The sequence below is a fragment of the Rhinolophus ferrumequinum genome, chromosome X (assembly GCF_004115265.2).
Source record: "Rhinolophus ferrumequinum isolate MPI-CBG mRhiFer1 chromosome X, mRhiFer1_v1.p, whole genome shotgun sequence".
Classification (NCBI taxonomy): Eukaryota; Metazoa; Chordata; class Mammalia; order Chiroptera; family Rhinolophidae; genus Rhinolophus; species Rhinolophus ferrumequinum.
Window position 1 is genome coordinate 66,160,989 of NC_046284.1, and position 7,136 is coordinate 66,168,124.

The 7,136-nt window shown below is 39.7% G+C and overlaps 1 pseudogene; it reads left to right on the forward strand.

Moving 5' to 3' along the window:
• The first annotated feature begins 1,196 nt into the window (after positions 1–1,196).
• Positions 1,197–2,278, forward strand: LOC117013172 (tubulin alpha-1A chain-like; annotated as a pseudogene).
• The last annotated feature ends 4,858 nt before the right edge of the window (positions 2,279–7,136 follow it).

Genomic DNA, 7,136 nt, shown 5'->3' on the forward strand with positions numbered 1-7,136 from the left:
AGTTCACACAGAACATTCTCCAGGATACATTATAGCTTAGGTGACAAAACAAATCTTATCATATTTGAGAAGAGTTGCAATCATACCAAGTACTGTTTCCGACCAGAATGGTATGAAATCAGTAACTGGAGAAAAATTGGAAAATTCACAAATGTGTAAAAATTAAACACACTCCTGAACAACCAATGGGTCAAAGTAGTAATCAAAAGGGGAAAAACTCTTGAATCAAATAAAATGGAAACACAACATACCACAACTTATGAGAAGCAGCAAAATCAGGGCTAACAGTGAAGTTTATAATGATAAATGTCTACATTAAAAAAAAATAAGAGATCTCAAATAAACTGTAAATGTCAATTTACAACACAAGGAACTAGAAAATGAACAAACTATCCCCAAAGTCAAAAGAAGGAAATACAAAAATCAGAGCAGATTTGAATAAAAGAGACCCCAGAAAAACAATAAAACAAATCATCAAAACTAACAGATGTTTTCTGAGCGCACACACAAAAATGACAAACTTTAAGCTATACAGAAAAAAAGAGAGAAGATTCAAAGTCAGAAATGAAAGAGGAGACATTACAATTGATACCAAATATATACAAATTATCATGAGAGAATACTATGAACAATTATATGCTAAAAAATTGGATAACCTAAAAGAAATGGATAATATCTAGAAATATATAAACTATCAAGACTGAATCATGAAGAAATAGAAAATCTGAGCAGACAATAACTATGAAGGAGATTGAATCAGTAATTAAAGAAAACCTCCCAACAAAGAAAATCCAAGGACCTGATTGATGCCTTCACTGTTAAATTCTATTAATCTTTTAAAGAAGAGTGAATGAGAATCATTCTCAGACTTTTCCAAATAATGAAAAGAATGCAATACTAAGAAATTTATTTTAGGCCAGCACCATCGTGATATAAAAGCAAGATAAAGACACTACAAGAAAAATATAAATCAATATAGCTGATGAGCATAGATTTAATAAAAATCTCGACAAAGAATCTAACAACACATTAAAAAAACATGATACGGTATATCATGACCTAATGGGACTTGCCATTGAGATGCAAGAAAGTTTCAACCTAGGTTCCCTTACCTCAGCCCCCTTAGAGTCATGATGTCAGAAGCAACAACCTCTCTTCCACTCAGCCATCTGCCCGGCCACTGCAAAGCAGCAACCATGCGTGAGTGCATCTCCATCCACGTTTGCCAGGCTTGTGTCCATATCCGCAATGCCTGCTGGGAGTTCTACTGCTGGAACACAGCAGCCAGCCCGATGGCCAGATGCCAAGTGACAAGACTATTGGGGGAGGAGATGACTCCTTCAACACCTTCTTCAGTGAGACAGACGCTGACAAGCATGTGCCGGGGGCAGTGTTTGTAGACCGGGAACCCACGGTCACTGATGAAGTTCACACTGGTACCTACCGCCAGCTCGTCCACCCCAAGCAACTCATTACAGACAAGGAGGATGATGCCAATAACTATGCCTGCGGGCACTATACCATTGGCAAGATCACTGACCTTTTCTTGGACTGAATTTGAAAACTGGACGATCAGTGCACAGGTCTTCAGGGCTTCCTGGTTTTCCACAGTTTTAGCGGGGGAATTGGTTCTGGGTTTCACCTCCCTGCTGATGGAACATCTCTCTGTCGATTATGGCAAGAAATCCAAGCTGGAGTTCTCCATATACCCAGCACCCCAGGTTTCCACAGCTATACTTGTGCCCTACAACTCCATCCTCACCACCTACACAACCCCAGAGCACTCTGATTGTGCCTTCATGGTTGACAATGAGGTCATCTCCAGCATCTGTCCTAGAAACCTCAATATTGAACGCCCAACCTATACTAACCGGAATAGGTTGATAGGTCAAATTGTGTCCTCCATCACTGCTTCCATCAGATTTGATGGAGCCCTGAATGTTGACCTGACTGAATTCCAGACCAACCTGGTGCCCTATCCCCGCATCCACTTCCCTCTGGCCACATACGCTCCTGTCATCTCTGCTCAGAAAGCCTATTATGAGCAGCTTTCTGCAGCAGAGATCCCCAGTGCTGCTTTGAGCTAGCCAACCAGATGGTTCTTTACATATTTACATACCCCAAAACAAACCATCTGAATAAAAATATAGGTAGAGAAACTAAACAGACATTTTTCCAAAGAAAACAACCTACAGCCAAGAGATATATGAAAAGATGCTCAACAGAATGGTTAATGACAAATAAGATTAATGAGAGTGATTGGCATCCCTTGGAATAGAGTAGAAACAATGCTTACCATTTGATTTGTTATGTTGGATATTGAGATTAAAAAGTGAAGGATATCCACTAAAAATAAAAATAAAAGAATAGCATCAAAACCAAAAAGATAACTTTGAGATATCTGTTAATCAAATAGTGATTAGTGAAGGAAGAGAAATACACAGAGTAAAAGTATGTTAAAAAGAAAGAACATAATAAAAGGTAGAAATTATGTAGATATATAAATAATTGTACATGCAGAGTTAAATATGAGAAAATATTTTTAAAAGATGGAGTTATACACTGCTTAAACAACACACAGAAAAGATATTGTTAGAGTACGGTGGATAATAAAGGGATGAAAACAGGTACACCAAATACTAGTCAAAAGAAAGTTGTGTAAAATTTATATCAAAAAAACAGTACTTGAGGAGGAATAATTGTTGCTAATGTAGAATAGAGGTCGTCAAATTATGGTCCAGTGCCTGTTTTTATAAGCATTTTTTGTTGGAATACAGCCATGTTCATTTAAAAAAAGACATGTGTCATGCATAGCGGCAGGCAGGGTGTCATGTGGAGTCTCTGGTCCCGCTCCCTACATAAGAATGCAGGACATGGTGAGGCCAAAAAGGAACACCCACGGAGCCATAGGTAGGGGAGTCATACCACTATATTCTCGCTGGTTGCTGGGTTGGAAACACAGGAAGCAGGACCCACACGATCCGCAACCTGCCGTCCACTTCTTTCTGCCAACCAACCTCACTTGCTAACTGCAATCCTCCACGCTAACTGCAATCCGTGCTTGCTAGCTCAGCCATCATCTTCTTGCTAGCCCCCATTTTCTGCCAGCGTAGCCACGGCAGTTATATTAGTGGCCAATGGCTCACTGGTTACAGCCGACGGCCAACTAGCCACAGCTGATGGCCATCCAATCACAGTTGATGGCCATTTACTACCCGAGTGAGCACCTTTCCGCGTGAGGCCGAGAGCCTGGAAACTGCACTCCTGGCTCTGTCCCCACACAGATTTAGCAAATAAAAATATAAGAAAGATTCCCAGTTAAATATGACTTTCAAATAATTTCCATATTAAAACTTATACCAAAAAATGTTGTTCATGAACTTATACCAAAAATGTTGTTTATCTGAAATTTAAATTCAATTGGATGGCCTGTATTTTATCCGGTAATGCTACATTAAGGCCAGGCTGGCTGTTTTCTTGAATACACTACTTCTGTTTGACAAATGAGCCTTCCTGGGCTTTTATAACCTTGTTAATCTTTGTGTCTGAGTTAACCCACCCACAAATAGAAATATCAGGTTAACGAGTCACAAGATTTCCTTTGGTCAGGTGTTTGGTTTTGTCCAGAGCCCCACGACAAGCTGATAGCTCTTTTTCAAAAGTAGTATAACCAATAGGCATGATAGGAAGATGATAGGCCCAGAATCCTACTGGGCACATTCTGGTAGGGGCTACCTACAAATGCCAAAGTTATCAGTCAAAGACTTGAAGCTCAAATAAGGTCATTAGGATTGTGGGGACCAGAGATAGATAGCATGCAAGAGCTGGCTAGAAAGCTTCCAAATCATTTTGTGGTTTTGGGTCCCTCTCAAAGAATGCTGGCTGGCAGGTTTGCTGATATGAATACTATCTCCAATACCCAAAGAGTCCAATAGATTATTAACTCCCAAGTGTGAGGCCAAAGTACAGCAATATTTCCTTGATGGCCAGAGAGATTAAACAATGTGAATCTATCCAAATAATCCCAAGAAACTGTTACTTCGTGAGTGGTTCCCTGAAGGTTTCCAGTTTTTATCAGCTGTCTATGCTGGTAGAGATGTGATAACATTTACGTGCAGGACTGTTGAGAATAAGGTTTCTTACCTTAAAACTACCAGGTCATCATCTATACAGTAAGAACTTTGGAACAGGTTGCAAAGGCAAACATGTTAAATTCTGAGCCGCCCACTGGCAGGCGAGTTTAGGCACTTCAGGAGAAATGCTACATACTCACATCAGAGACTTTGCCACATGAATGCTAAATAGTCTTTGTCCTAGGGTGCTGATGGAATAGAAAAGAGGCATTGGTGATATCCGAGTGCCATCAGTGTGTGAAGCAGATTCAGCTAGAGTCACAGTGTCTCGTACACCTAGAGCTATAGGAGCAACAAATGAATTCAGTTGCTGATAATCCACTCTAAACTTCTATCTTAGATGGATCAATTTTACTGGTTATACAGAGTTATCCTATTGGATATGCCATCTCTTATTATTCCAGCTTCTTGTAAAACCTTAATCCAATCAGTGGTCTCTCTTTTTCCTTCTGGGATTCAATATTGTTTCAGAGAGAAGGGTTGGGGAACAGTTTACATTATTACCACTTCTCTACATGTAGCATGTAATGATTGTGTATTTGCCCTCTCGCACTTATGGAATGGGGAAATATAGGCATTTAACACATAAATTCCCTACTGTACATTTATATATAGTAGCAATACTAACAGTACATCAAATTGGCCCAAAGAACCCCAACCATACAGTCCAATTCACTTTTCTTTGATACCAAGAACTCTGGCAAAATGCATGCGTTGAATTCAGGAGCCTCTCCAACCCCCCGCTATCCCTTACCTGATTAGACTGAGTAAGATGATGACTTGGGCACTAATATCCAACAGCGCCATTAAAGTGTGAGTCCTGCCCTTGATTGAGGTCCCCAGCATATTCAGATGCATGCTTACATCCTTTGGTCCCCTATAGGGACAGGTCAATCTCAGTCTAACCCCTAATCACATTTTGCTTTAAAGCAGCTAATGTCAAGTTCAAAGGGGGAGTGAAGGATCAGGGGATATAGATGGAGAGTGTGGCTCCATTTTAATAAGCAAGGAACGTTTACTTTTAATTTTGAGCAGCAAATCAGCTACTCATGGTTCAACGACATAAACCTCCAATGTTATCAACCTATCTAAAGCCCTGGATGACAAGGTCATCATTACCGATACCAACTCCTTTAGCTTTGGGAATCTGTTGGTCAACAGCCATGTCCTCATTGGTTTCTGAGTGTGGCCACAGTCTCTGTACCCCTTGACTAACTCAAGTAACTCTCACACAGAGGAGACCTTTTTTAAAGGGGCTGCTTTAGCACAGGGCACCTGCTGTTCCTTTGTCAATATAACATCTGTAAAGTGTTTGCCTTGTTTCAACATAAAACTTAAGGGAGTTTTCCAAGGTAATGATAATGACCATTAGAATTTATCCAGATTCATTAAGGAAGCCTAGACACACTGAAAAAACTGAGATACTTTCTCTCTGGGTATCTACCCAAAAAGTCTGAAAACATTTATCCATAAAGATATATGTACTCTGATATACACTGCAGCATTATTCACGATGGCCAAGACATGGAAACAGCCAAAGTATCCTTTGATAGATGATTGGATAAAGAATATGTAGTACATGTATGCAATGGAATATTACTTGGCCATAAGAAAAGATGAAATACTGCCATTTGTGACAACATGGATGGATCTTAAGATTATTATGCTGAGTGAAATAAGTCAGACAGAAAAAGTCAAGAACCATATGACTTCACTCATATGTGGGATATAAAACTGAATGCAACAAATGAACAAGACAAAGAAAGAAAGAAACAACTCATAGACACAGACAATAGTTTAGTGGTTACCAGAGGGTAAAGGGAGAGGTGGTAGGTAGAAGAGGATAAAGGGGGTCAAATATATGGTGATAGAAGGAGAACTGACTGGGTAGTGAACACAATATGATATATAGATGATGTATTATAGAAATGCATACTTGAAACCTATATAACTTTACTAACCAATATCACCCAAATAAATTTAATAAGAAAAGAAAAATATCATTCAAATCCTAAAAACAGAAAAGAGAAACGGAGATACTTTCAAGTTATCTTCAAAACGATCTGTAGTTGGCATGACAGATTGCCTTCTCACAATCCCATCTGGAGAGGGACATTTTCAAAATTACATTTGGGGTATGTTAATCTGCTTTTCCGAGGGGAGAGAAACATTCCTATCTTTACTCTCTTGCAATGTAAATAAATCTGCCCTCAGGAGGGAGAACTTCTATTTTTAGAAAGTAAGAAGCAAATCTATTATTCCAAGATTGTTTGCTTATAGAAGCGTTTTGAAAAGATACTCCAGGACAAATTGACTACCGTGTTTCCCCGAAAATAAGAGCTAGCCAGACCATCAGCTCTAATGCGTCTTTTGGAGCAAAAATTAATATAAGACCAGTCTTACATTGTATTATGTTAGATAAGACCCTGTCTTATATTATATTGTATTATATAAGACCTGGTCTCATATTATACTAAAAATAAGACTGGGTCTTATATTAATTTTTCCTCCAAAATGCACATTAGAGCTGATGGTCCAGCTAAGTCTTATTTTCAGGGAAACACAGTATCGACGCCTGATGTGTACAAATGTGAAAAACTCAATGAAAATTTTCTCCCAATTTGGAAATGTTCTATATCGTGTGTTAGTGGTTATAAAACTACATACATTTGTCAAAACTCATCAAATTGTACACTTAAAAATGATGTATTTCGGGGCCGGCCCGGTGGCTCAGGCGATTGGAGCTCCATGCTCCTAACGCCAAAGGCTGCCGGTTCAATTCCCATATAGGCCAGTGGGCTCTCAACCACAAGGTTGCCGGTTCAACTCCTTGACTCCTGCAAGGGATGGTGGGCTCTGCTCCCTGCAACTAAGATTGAGCATAGCACCTTGAGCTGAGCTGCCGCTGAGCTCCTGGATGGCTCAGTTGGTTGGAGCGCGTCCTCTCAACCACAAGGTTGCCAGTTGACGCCTACAAGGGATGGTGGGCTGCACCCCCTGCAA